At 35.3% G+C, this 13426-nt stretch overlaps 1 protein-coding gene across 1 annotated transcript in view; it reads left to right on the top strand.

Annotated features, from left to right (window-relative positions):
- LOC100525452 (zinc finger protein 474) overlaps positions 4556-13426 on the top strand; it is a 136530-nt gene continuing 127659 nt past the window's right edge. The window contains exons 1-3 of the mRNA XM_021084681.1: positions 4556-7100; positions 7224-7305; positions 12578-12691. The gene's annotated coding sequence lies outside the window, so the exon portion shown is untranslated. The remainder of the gene's footprint in view (positions 7101-7223; positions 7306-12577; positions 12692-13426) is intronic.

Consider the following 13426-nt stretch of genomic DNA (forward strand, 5'->3'; position numbering starts at 1 on the left):
CCTATTCAAACTAATTAATCACAATGAATCTGCATTTCTTAGCCTCTCTTGAAGTTAGCTTGGGGTCATGTGGCAAGAATTGCCTAGTGGATATTTAGGTATCCACTATACTATATCCTACTATATTAGGTAAAAATTTTGTGAATCACTTCCAGGTCTGGCCCATTAGATCTTCTGTCCTCCACCCTTCTTTTGTCCCTCAGCTGGATGTCAGTTCACAAGGAAACATTAGAAGATCCTGTTTTTAAGAAGAAGAAATAACCATCAGTATGAGAAACTTGGTAACTGAAAATTCCTAATTATCTACCTTTCTGTCCACTTAAGCCAATCGGACTTAAGTTATTATAAAACAAATATCTATTGTGTAAAACCAATGAAAATTTGGGATATTTTTAATAGTACAAGTATCATTACTCTGATGCAGAAATCATTGCAAGAAGGATGCTAATGTAACAAAAATCTAAAATACTTTGCATTGATCTACCATGCAGTCAAGATGGAAACTAATATCCAGGGCTAGAAAACAAGATTTGTGCATACAGTGACAAAAACTTTTAAGTGGCCATTTATAATTACATGAAAATCCAACCACATGCTTACTGAACTCATAGCCCTAAGGGAAGAGACTGGAGAATGAAATGTTGGTAGTCAGTGTTGATTTCTAGCATCTGCATTTATCAAGGAGATAGAAAATTAGAAATGGGATATAGCAAAAATTTATTAGCTTGCAAGCAGTAAAAACAGAAAGTAAAAGGATGGAAAAGCCATGGCTTCTAGACCCAATAATAAGAGATTATGAGCAAAGGTCCACTAAGACTTCTAGCTAAGACCTAAGAAAAGATGTGACATTTCCCCCTAAACATGATAGCTTTAAGCCACATTGGCCAAGGAGTTAAAAAATAAGGTAGGCTTGAGAGTTATATTTCAAAAAGAACTTTGGGGGATGCTATTAGCATGTGTAACTGAATAGATAATTTTCCCTCAAAACCAGTAATCTACTTATTTATAATGCCAAAGTAATTACAAGCCTGGACTTCAGTATCCTGCAAATGTTCTATCATTATGAGTATTTGGGGGCTCCCAAACTTGCTCAGGAAAGAGATGGGTTGCAAAAACTAAAGGCCCACAAGGAGGGCACAGATCCTATCATTTATTTCAAATACAGTCAGTACACTAAAAAACCTCTAAAAGGGTAGGTCCAGAGCTAGGAAGAACATTGAATAAGTATCTCCTTTCAGATAGAAAAATTGAAATCAGGAAAATGTCCCACTGCTGGATAAGAGGGGCTTCAAAATGCCTGCCAGAAGGATATCATAACTACTATAGACCAGTGCATTGTGTGTTTCCCATGTTCCCTTTGCCAGATAGCAGTTTTTGTTATAAATCTGTACATGAGTTGGGCCTAGTGGTAGTGGGGAGACATTTGTAACTTGTGTTGTTAGTGCAAGTGTAACCGGAACCTCAAGTACCCATATCAAAAACTGATGGAAAGAACCATGCATCATTTGGAAATCTTGGACTTTGAGCTGGTTACAATAACTAGATGGAATTTTGGATTGTCTCACTTGGGGAAGGAGGGAGTGTGCTCTGTGTGGTGAGGCATCTGGTAACTAGCAAACATACTGTGTTAGAAACTGGCTAAGTGTTTCTTTTGCTTAGGTACCTGGCTAAATTACACTTCCCAGTCTTCTCAAAATTGGAAAATAACAGCCAATTGAATATGGGTAAAAGTGATTATATGATTTTTCCCTACCCCATGAAACTTTCTAGCAAATCATCCACATTTCTTTCCTTGTTTTCCAGTTAGCTGTTGATATCTTGGGCAATCTTGCAAAACAGGTTTTGAAGATGGGGATACCCCACATGGTTGCATTGAACGAATGCCCCCAACACTAGCCAGCCGCTATTGAACTTTATACAAACAAGAAATAAGTATTTGGCTATGTCACTGAGATGTAGGGTATTTATCTGTTCCAGCTAATACTCCTAAATGAGTATTGATCTATTGCTTTTTTTTAATCTCTGGGTCATTCTTTCTCTACGGATTTGAAATCTCACCATATAATCCCAGCATTATTCCCAGGCTCGCTCTCTCCTGCTTATCTGGTTCTCTGATCAAATAATACATTTTAAATTAAAATTTTTTAAATGTAGACACCTAGTAGCCTGGTTTACTTGTCTTTTTTTTTTTCCCCCTCAGATTTTTCTTAGCAAGTCTTATGTCTTTTTGTTAGAAACAAATTTTAAAAGTAGCTTGTAAATTTTATTTTAAAAAATTGTCTTAGTTTATTAATATTGATTACTCTTACCTGGGAGGTATTCGTATTTCAAATATTTCTCATTGTTCTCTGATTGCAAAAAATAGTGACTATGCTTCCATTAATGGGCCTAAATTACAGAATTATAGAAGAAATGACATGAACAGGAGCAAGTTCAGTAGCCTAAGTGTGACATCATCATGAAGAAATTAAGTAGCCTTAAGTCAGATACTGGAATGTTGTTTGTACTTTGAACATGTGTTTCTCCTCAAGGGAAAACTTGTTTTGAAAGAAAGTCATTCTCCATGTTGTTTTCAGGATATAATTAAAAGGATATTTTTCGGTAAAGATAGCCAAAAGTTAGAGGGCGCATGAACGGAGAAGTGTTATTTGTTTTATTTTTTAACCAAACATGGTATAAATATTCATTGTTTCACTGAGCTCTCTCAGTTATGGACAGAAGTTCACATATACTAACAACAACCAGTTTAGCTCAAGTCTGAAATAAGTGTGAACTACCTCTGAAAAGAAAAAAACCAAACATTTTTTTTTTAAATCATAGTCACCACCTGTGATAAAGGAGAGGTTTGCAGGCCCTATCACATTTTTAAGGTTTTGAAGTGCTATAATTGCATTATCAGTGCTTAGAATTTTCTTACTTTAGTGCTTGCATTTATATTCTCCACTTTGATATCTGCAAGGCTCCCTTTCTCAGTTTTACAGGTCTCTGCTCAAATGTAGCTTAATAGGGAGGGCTTCTTTGATCTCCTTAGAAAACATCAACTAGTTATTCCTCCCTCTTTGCTTGATTTTTCTTCTGTGATACATTCATAAAAGTACATAGTAAGTTCCTGTTAAATATTTGCTTTTAAAATACATATTCCATAAATATTTGAATAAATATTATTTTGTATAAGTAATCATGAATATATACAAGTTTTTTTCAGTATATCAATGACTCATATGGTTGAATACCTGCAGCTACCAGTTAGGAAGGAGGCTATTAGAATAACCCAGGTGAGTGACAGGATTGCTCGGACTTGGAGAGTAGCCGTGGAGAGAGAGAATAGGAGAAAAGGTGATGTTTGATTATAGAGGAGAAATTATGACTTAGTCCTGAGGAAATGTATGAGAATAATTTAAAGAATAAAAAGTAGGTTTACTAGGCAGCATTAGGAACTCATTTGGAGTTTACTGTGATTAAAGTGAGAATAATTTGCATAGCTATTTGTATTTTGTATTTTCATTTTCTATGACCTGGAGTGTTTTTTGGAGGGTGGAGGTTGCCACACCCCTGGCCTGGGGAAGTTCTTGGGCAGGAATCGAAACTGCACCACAGCAGCAACCAGAGCCACAGCAGTGATAATGCCAGATCTTTAACTGCTAAGCCACTAGGGAACTCCTCTATGATCTGGTTTTGACCAAATTTATTTGGGGCTTTTAGTCTTTTTGCTACTGGTTGGTCGAGTTCTTCATATGTTAATGAAATAAGCCCTGTGCCTACCATGATTTGCAAAGAATTTTCATTTTGTCATTTGTTTTTGGATTTTTTTTTTCCCAGTAAGATGTTTGATTTTTTTTTTTTTTTTTAATGTTGTAAATGATATCTAGAAGTTGCCTGGTGGCTCTGGGGATTAAGAATCCAGTGTCATGGCCATGGCACAGATTCTGTCCCTGGCCCGGGAACTTCCACATCCCATTGGTATGGCCAAAAAGTAATAATAATAATAATAAAAATAATCAATGAAATAAATAGATGATGTTTAATCTTTAACCTCCTAGCTGGTTATTGTTGGTATATGTGAAGGCTAGAATTGTTACTGGCATTTTTCTTAGCCACCTCATAAAACTTTTTAATAGTTACTCTACAATTTCTCTTACATCGTCTCAGGTTCAGAATTGTATCTTCTTAAGATAATGATCATTTCATTTGCTCCTAATTTTTGTAATTGTATTTCTCTTACCTAAGTAGAATGGCTAGTGCTTCCAATGCAACATAAAATAATAACACTGAAAATGGACCTCCTTGTCTCATTTTATTAATGGGAATGCTTCTAGTGGTGCTACTCAAGCATGAAATTGACTTTTAGATTTAGATAGATATGTTTTATGAATTTATAATCTATTCTTCTTAATAAGGGATATTTTTAAAAATCAAGAATGAACATTCCCTCTTGGCACAGTGGGTTAAGGATCCAGCGCTGTTACTGCAGCAGCTTGGGTTGCTGCTGTGGCTTGGGTTCACTCCCTGGCCTGGTAACTTCCACGTATCATAGGGCCAAAAAAAAAAAAAAAAAGATAAATAAAAAAATAAATAAAAATAAAGAATGGATGCTGAGTTTTATCACTTGTCTTTTAAGCATTTATGAAAATTAGTATGTAAATTTTCTCTTTTGTACTTTAAAGATATAGTGAAATAATTCTGACAAAAAAAAATTCTGCCTGGTGTATTTTGACAACTTTCTGTATTATTTCTACATTGATTTATCTTTTTAGATTTTTCACCTGAACTCCATTTATATTTTTCTTAAAAAGTAATCATTTCATCCGTGATATGTATTTCATTTTCAGAGCTTAACAGTATAATCTCTTGATTTTTAAAATTACCTCTACAAGTTTGGTTGAGTTCAGGCTTTTGTCTTATTTTGCATATTTGTGTTTTATACTTTTTTCAAGATTAGATAGGTAATGGTTGCCTAACTGTAAGGTATACAGTTTTTTTTCTTTGTGTGGTCTTTTATCTGTATACCAAAGATTCTGATACATTATAATTTCTAGGCTACTGGTTTTCAGTTTTTCTCCTTTTTTTCAATTGCATATCAAATATTTTTTCTATTTTCCTTTTCTGCTCTTTTGGAATTTCTTTGAGTAATTACCCTTTAAGATTTAAAGTGAATATTTTGTAAAATTTAATCTCAGTAACTCTACCAGACTACCAAACAATCCATAAGCTTCCTAACTCTTTGATTGCTTTTGTATCTTGCATGCATTTCTGTCAAATATTTTAGTTCTGCCTTTTAATTTTATCTTTAAGTTAGACATTATCACTATTGCTTCATACAGTCAATGTTTATATAGGTTTACTCATATGTTTACCAGTTTCTTTGTTCATCAGTTTTTCTTTGTCTTAGACCTTCCTTCTGGTATCATTTTCCTACCTCCCTAAGTACCTACCTTTCTACTTTGTATAGTGAAGATCTGTAGTGGTAAGCCCATTTAGTTTTTGTCTATTAAAATAAAGTCTTTATTCTAGTGTCATTCTAGTAGGGTAACTAATCTGGTTAAATAATAATTTTCTTCCATTAGTATGAAAATATCTCATTGTTTTCTGCATTTGTATTGAGAAGTCACCTGTCAGTCACATTGTCATTCTTTCTAAGCAACATTTATATGTCAGTGATTCTTCTATAATAGGAAATATTTGTATTTTTTAAATAGAGGCTATTTTTGTAACTGTAATTATACACACACACACACACACACACACACGTCTTCTGCTTTAGAAGATGAGTCAGGAAACACTTTCTGTAACAAGTGAGAGAGTGAATATTCTAGGCTTTGCCTCACATAAGTTCCCTTGAGGCTGCTTGACTCTAGTGTAGCACAAAAGCAGTCATAGGTGATATGTGAACAAATGTGGCTGTATTTCAGTAAACTTTACCTCCAGAACAGGTGGTGTGTTTGATTTAGCCAATGGTACATATTTGTTGACCCTTGCCTTAGACGGTGAAGTCTTAGTAATATATAATTAACGTATTTCTTCTTCTTTTCAGCATCCTTTCATCTACTTCTGAATACTAGTGATCTTATCTTTCTTAGGATTTATCTTTATGTTCATAACTCTAGGAATAGGCAGATGGATGTATTTATCTGCTTTAATTACATATTTTGATCCAGCTATAAAAATATAAAGAAGCAAATTTTTTTCTTTTCTTTTCCTTCCCTTCTCAGTTTTGTTATTTATACCATTTCTTCCTTATGAAGGTTTATAGAATTTATATTCTGTTCTGTCAGCCTAATCTTTGTCGATCAGGAGACTTGTTGAAGGTCACACAGCCAGTAAGTGGCAAAGCTGGGATGCAAACTTATATAGCCTGTGTCGTTAACAACTACATCATGTTGCCATGTTTTTCTGAAGCTTATATAATCTTGATACTAAACCTAACCAAGATTATATTGTGGGGAGTATGAGAAGCTGAATCATTTATAAATGTGCATAGGAAAACGTCAAATAATACTGTAAATTAAATTATATTTTTTAGTGTCGTCCAGTGTTACCAGGGTTAATTACATTTTAGGAACTGAATTTGACTAAATATACCATTCCAGTAAGACCAATTAAAGAAAAATCTTTGTTCATCACAGTAAAAGACCAAGAGATTCATTAATACATCCATTTCCAAATAAAGCACTTAAAAATCTAGAAGTAGAAGGATGATTTCTCAACATGAAAATGGGATCTTAGACTAATAGCCAATATTGCATTTAATGGAGAAATATTGAAAGTTAGAAACATAACAAGGATGGCTGTCATTATACTGTTATTACATTTTCCCTTAACATTGTTCTTAAAGTTGAAGCCAGTGTAGTTGGAAATAAGAGAAATATAATAGGTATTGCTACTTGTGAAGAAGTAAAATTAACATTGGTTCTACCTCTGCTTCATTTATAATGTAATTTCCCATTCATTTTATTTAGTTCTATTTGTATTGTGATTATAGTAAGGATGTTTTTGGTTTGTTTGTTTTTCTCCTCATCTTTATATTAGGTATCCAAATTCCCTGACACCTTTCTCCAGGAGCACCCACAAGTGTCCAGCACCTGTTGTATGACAGGTTATCTGTAAGTAAAAAATCAGAGAGTATTTCATTCTGCTCCCTGAACCTCTGAGTGTTCTGTCCTTCCTCTTTCTAACCATCTCCCTCATCATTGTGAACTCCGACTGCCTTTCTCTCTCTTTTCCAGTTCCAATTTTATTTGTCATTTTGAGGCCAGAGAAAAACAGCCCTACGAATATGCCCATAAGAATTCATCTGGTACTTTAGGGGTAAGATTTTTTGAATCTTTGTTTTGAGTGAATATGAACTGCAGTGAATAATGACCATTGAGTTTAAGTGAGAAAGAAGAGAGGGTAGGAAGTATCCTGAAAACAACAAAACAAATACTAATACATTGCTCTGCCATAGTTGCCAATAAAATCTTTATGTAGTATCTAGGGTTCTTTGGCAAGCACTCAGTAAATAATAGCGTTGGTTCTTGAGAAACTCATCTGGCTGCCAATTAATCATTTATAACCTTTGTCGATCTTTTAGTCACTTTGCTGATAATTAAAATTTTAGGGAGAAAGCTCTCTTTTGTTTGTGTAGAATACCATGATTAACAATGCTGTGTGGGCAAAGTAGTCCCCAAAAAGGAAATCAGTGTGCTAATTTCTTTTAAACAGTAGGAAGACAAGACTACAAGTCTAGTAAGTGTGAGTATATGTGAATCGATAAAAAAGAAACACATACCTTAAGAGAGAGAGAAGTAAAGTCTCTCTGTGTTCACAGGAAGTACTCTATGCTTGGAGAGACCTAAGGGGAATAGTCGGTTGCCTATTTCTGCTGGAGGAGAGAATGCACGAAAGTAGTAGATATGATGCCTGTAAAGTGAGGAATTAGGACCAGCTAGAGGAAGACCTTGAATGTCATTTAGGATTCTTGAAATTTAGTCTGCAGGAAATTGAGAAACCAAATTGAAAGTTGAAAAATCTGAGGAAGGAGAAAGCTATGTACTTATGTAGAGATTCGAAGCACGAAATAGAACCACCTTGGCGAGTATCCTTAGCTTTTGTGTATTTCCAGTAACTAACCTCTTTGAAAATGTTCTAGGTCAAAGTTTTCCTATGATATTTCAAATCAACAGATCATTTGTGTACAGTTAAAATTACATTTGACCATAATGGGAGAAAAATATACACACACATGACAAAAATAGCTCCAAAACAATATTTTTGGCTTTTCTTGTGAAAGAGCACAGCACCTTCAATGTCTTTTATAAGGTTCCAAAGCTATCTCAAATTACTAAAAGAAAAAAAAAGATCAATTATCAAGTTACATATTAAGTGTTATTTAATACAGTCTAAATGGAAGAAACAGATAATTCGGTTCAAAAGAAAAATCATATATACCATTATGGAATAGTCACAGTTCATTTAAAAAAATCACTGAATTTGAAAATTTGATAAGGGGTCTAATAGTGATCTTTAATGGCTGCTAAAATGAGTGGGTGAAAACCTGATGGAGACTTTTTGAGTGGATGGATCAGAGTTTGACAACACTGAACCCACTGATCATTCTTAATTCTTAACATTACAAAGAAATAAATAGTAGAGCTATCCCAGGCTTCTTCATATGATGCACATCTTCTTGCTCCCCTAAGTCAGATCTAACCCATATCTGGTCAAGCTTCTAGATCTGACTTTTCATAGGAAATACAAGGAACAGAAGTATGCATTAAATGACACTCTCACTAGGATACAGTTTGCAAAATCTAGAATGTGGAAAATTCTGTAAGACAGTGGGTATTCTATAAAAATACCTATTTTGGCACACACACTAAGGGCAAGGTAAACTAAAAAATGTTAAAAGGGAAATATATATGTATATATGTATATATATATGTATATATATGTATATGTATGTATATATATATGTATATATGTATGTGTGTGTATATATATATGTATATATATGTATATATGTATGTGTGTGTATATATGTATGTATATATATATATGTATATATGTATGTGTGTATATATATAAAAGCTGCAGCAACATCAGATCCTTTTAACCCACTGGGCTGGGCTGGGGATTAATCCCACACCTCAACCCACTGTGCCACGGAGGGAACTCTGGAAAATATATATATTTGAAAGGGTTTTTAAAAATAGTAACCAAATCAGTATGTGGTCCTTGTTTGATCCTAAATCAAACAAACCAACTTAAAAAAAGAAGGAAAAAAATTATGAGACAATTTGAATGCTAACTTGCTGTTTGATGATATTAAGGAACTGTTACCTTAACAGTTACCTCAGTGAAAATATATATTATTTATTGATGACAACCAACTTAAATGATTTCAGTGGGGCCAGAATAGAAGTGTGAAGATCTAAAATATTCTAAAGGGCAGAGTCTAACTTAGAATTTTTTTTTTATTCTGAGCAGATTCAAATGAGACCAGTGTTTGGGGTTAAAACACTCATATTGGCTTCTTGTTGATCATTGAGAGTGAAAGAATTCCAGAGGACCCCCTGTTGCTAAATTGTGAAATTCTGTACTTGAAGAGAGAGAAAAGGATAGTATGTCATTTTTTTCCATGTCTCTCGTACTCAGAGGTTTTCTTTTTAGAAAATTGGAGACAAGGGGTCAGGAAATAAGGCTTTGTGTGCCTAGCTCCTGATAAGCCTTCTCAAACTCTGAAAGAGTAACAGAATAACTCCCTGTGGACTAAAAGGCATCTTTGGTCATCCCCACCTTGGAGAAAATCTTGGCTTTATAGATCACTTTACAGAGAGCTGGTTGCCTAATTAGTGAAGAAATTGCACATTTATGTGTTTTCTATCCAGTTCCTCTGACCTCATGCCCTTAGATCTCTGATCTGCAAATCAAATTTAACCCACTTACTAGTGCTCTTGGACTCTGGTTCAGAAGCCTCTAGGATGAGTTATCATACCTGCTTCTTGCTTCCAGCATCAACTACATGTCAATTTTTCTATACCATGAATTAACAAGAGTGGTGAGAGACTGTGGGGAGAGGGATAGCTATAGCTGACTACTTGTTACTGTCATCCAGGCCTCTCATTACAGCTGCAGTTCTTTCAGAACACTAGTATTTTGCTGTGCTTTCCTCTGAGGTTTTCTCTCCCCACTTTCTCTGCCACTGAATTGTACCTACTCTATAAGGATTGTACATATGTTAGCAGCATAATGTAACTAATAGAAATAAAGAGTACAGTGCTCCCCCTCTAAGATACCCCTTCCAGAGGGAGGTACTCACTGATAGTCAAACAACTGGGTAGATAGGTCAGTGGGAATGGGTAGTAATTAGAGGAGCAAAACCTTAAATGAATGGCTCTTTTTCCTGTTCTTTTTCCTTTTTCTCTTTGGATTGGCCCCACCCCCCTCTATTGTTGTTTTGTTGTTTGTGTTTTGGGGGGGTTGTTTGTTTGTCTGTTTGTTGCTAATCCAAGGTGACTGGTGACTGGTTGAATAAGAAGGAACTAGGAGAGGTGAATAATCTTGAAAGGAAGAGCAAGGTGTTATTACTTCTTGCTGGGTGAATAGTCAGCCCTTATATACTGAGAATACAAAGTTACTGTAACAGAAATAAAGTGGGTGAGCAGTTTGGAAGGAAAGGTTATGAATTGGATTTTATAGATATTTATTTTCTTAGTCCTCTTGCTAGTCATTATTTGAGTGGCTTGCTGGCTCTCAGTAATCTTCTCATTGACAATATCCATCATAACTGAACTCTTTTGTCTGGAGTTAGCATTTTCCATGCCTGCACCTTCTTTCTTATACCCACACATGAAGCCAAAATGCTGTCACATGATTTGGATGGGTGCAGCCATTCTTTCTCCACTCTGTCTCCTTGACTTTAGTGATCTAATAGGAAAAGCACTTGACTCATTTGGACCTGTCATAGCATCCACAGTGACTGGAACTGACATTGGTACATGACACAGCCTGAGCCTACGAAATGCCTTCCCTTAGATTCTTACACTTAAACTGGCTAATGCCATTTGCTTTCTGATTAACAAGCTGTGTCAATATGTACCCAGATGCACAGGCAACAAGGTTTCCAGCCTTATGGAGAAACTAAACCAAGAGAATGAAGTTGACAAACAAACAGAGAAAAGGTAGCAAGAATGTGGTCTTGGAGTTCCTATGGTGGCTCAGTGGTTAACAAATCCAACTAGGAACCATGAGGTTGTGGGTTTGATCCCTGGCCTCGCTCAGTGGGTTAAGGATCTGGCGTTGCTGTGAGCTGTGGTGTAGTTCTCAGACGAGGCTCAGATCCCGTGATGCTGTGGCTCTGGCGAAGGCTGGCAGCTGTAGCTCCAATTCGACCCCTAGCAGGTGCGGCCCTAAAAATACAAAAAAAAAAAAAAAGAATGTGGTCTTGATAGTATTTGATTTCCTAGTTCCATCTGCTCCTGAGACCAACCCTATCTTTGCCTTCCTCTGTTTGGTTACGTAAGCCTATAAATTCCTCTTTGGGCTAATCAAGTTTAAGATGTATTCCTGTTAACAAAAACCAGAAAGCCTTAAAAGAAAAGTGTAGTTATCACAACTATCCAATTGTTTATATATCTATGGATCTTAGCTCCAGGAGCAACCCAACTGTAGATTGTTATAAAAGTTTTTTTTTTCCTAAAACCATCTCTCTAAAAAAAAAAATCATTGTAATAATTTAAAGTGGCGATTCTAATGGTTTGCTCTATGACGGTGGAATAATTCACTGGTTGGCAATATCAGCCTCAAATTTTTCAGGCTCCAAGTATATGTGTTAGTTTAGTAAAGAAATACTCATGAGGAGTTCCTGTCGTGGCTCAGTGGTTAACGAACTGACTAGGAACCATGAGGTTGCGGGTTCGATCCCTGGCCTTGCTCAGTGGGTTAAGGATCTGGCATTGCCGTGAGCTATGGTGTAGGTTGCAGATGCGGCTCGGATCCTGCACTGCTGTGGCTCTGGTGTAGGCCGGCAGCTACAGCTCTGATTAGACCCCTAGCCTGGGAACCTCCATATGCCACAAGAGCGGCCCTAGAAAAGGCAAAAAGACCAAAAAAAAAAAAAAGAAAGAAATACACATGAACATCCAACGTTTTTGATACATTTAAAAAAAAATTGTGGCGAACAGTTTTGAGAAATACTGGATAACAAAAATAAAATGGTCTCTTTCTTGCAGGGCTTCTCAAAATCTTTAACGTGGTAATATATATTGTAAAATAGAGATAATGTTTTCCATACTTATTTTACTATGGGGTTCTTTTTGAGTATTTTGTGAAACCAGAACTCCTTAAAACATGCATTAAGTGATATATTCAACTCGAGTATTAACCCTCTGCTACTATATGTCGTAAAGATAACAAATATTAATAAATGAGTAACTTAAGGTAGTCAAGGTTTCTGACAGAAGGAAAGACCTGCCTTCTTATGTCTTTGGTTGAAGAGGTAGTAATAATAAACAGTACCTGAAACACTGAACACTGATGAGACAAAGGAAATCATCTTTTGTTATGCTAATAACAAAAGCATATTTTTTGTCTCGAGCAGTCACAGAAAGAAGGAAATTGGTTTGTTTCAAGTGTCATTGATACTCTACAACTCAGATTGGCAAACCACCAGCCACAGGCCTACATCTGTTTTACCTGCAAGAGCTCCTTAAAGGTAAATTGTTTTCATGGGTTAATTTTTCAAATTGTCCCCCCAAAACATTTGCCTACAGTTTGGGTCCTGTTTGTCCTCTTAGGTTACCAGCTTCCAGACTAATCTAGTACACATTTAAATACGGATTACTATGATAGCGATGTTTCTCTTTATATAAATAATTTTGAGCTTGAGTTGGATGTGTCCCTTGGGTGTATATATGCTCATGTTTAGTTCTTAGAAATGCTAATTAAACAGAAGGTGGTTATTCTCACAGCGTCTACCCTGTGTCCTTGGAAGTGGTTGGTAATGATGCCACAAGTTAGGATCTGTTCATGTATGATAGTTTCTTTTTAGAACATCATATTTTACCTGTCATAGATAAGTTTTAAGTCGTGTGAGCCTTTTAAACAATGTGTTAATTCAGAAGACAAAAGCACCTTACACCATATGCATGGCTTTAAGATTTTAACTTAAAATGATATTCATATCATTTATTTATAGATAGCAACAAATGACCACTTTGGACACTTGAAATCGTTTATTCAAGGCATTTTTACATAATCTTGCAATCATAGTATAGGCATATAATAAAAGAATGTGAGAGTGTAAAGAAGAATATAAAGCCAGTGTCTGGGCATATAAAATAAGAGCTCTTCAAAAAAGTTAAAAATGTTTTACAACTAGAATTCCTGAAAATTTTGGGAGAAAGTAAAACTTCATTAAAAACATTACAATACCAAATCACATGTTACT

This window comes from Sus scrofa, chromosome 2 (assembly GCF_000003025.6).
Source record: "Sus scrofa isolate TJ Tabasco breed Duroc chromosome 2, Sscrofa11.1, whole genome shotgun sequence".
Lineage (NCBI taxonomy): Eukaryota > Metazoa > Chordata > Mammalia > Artiodactyla > Suidae > Sus > Sus scrofa.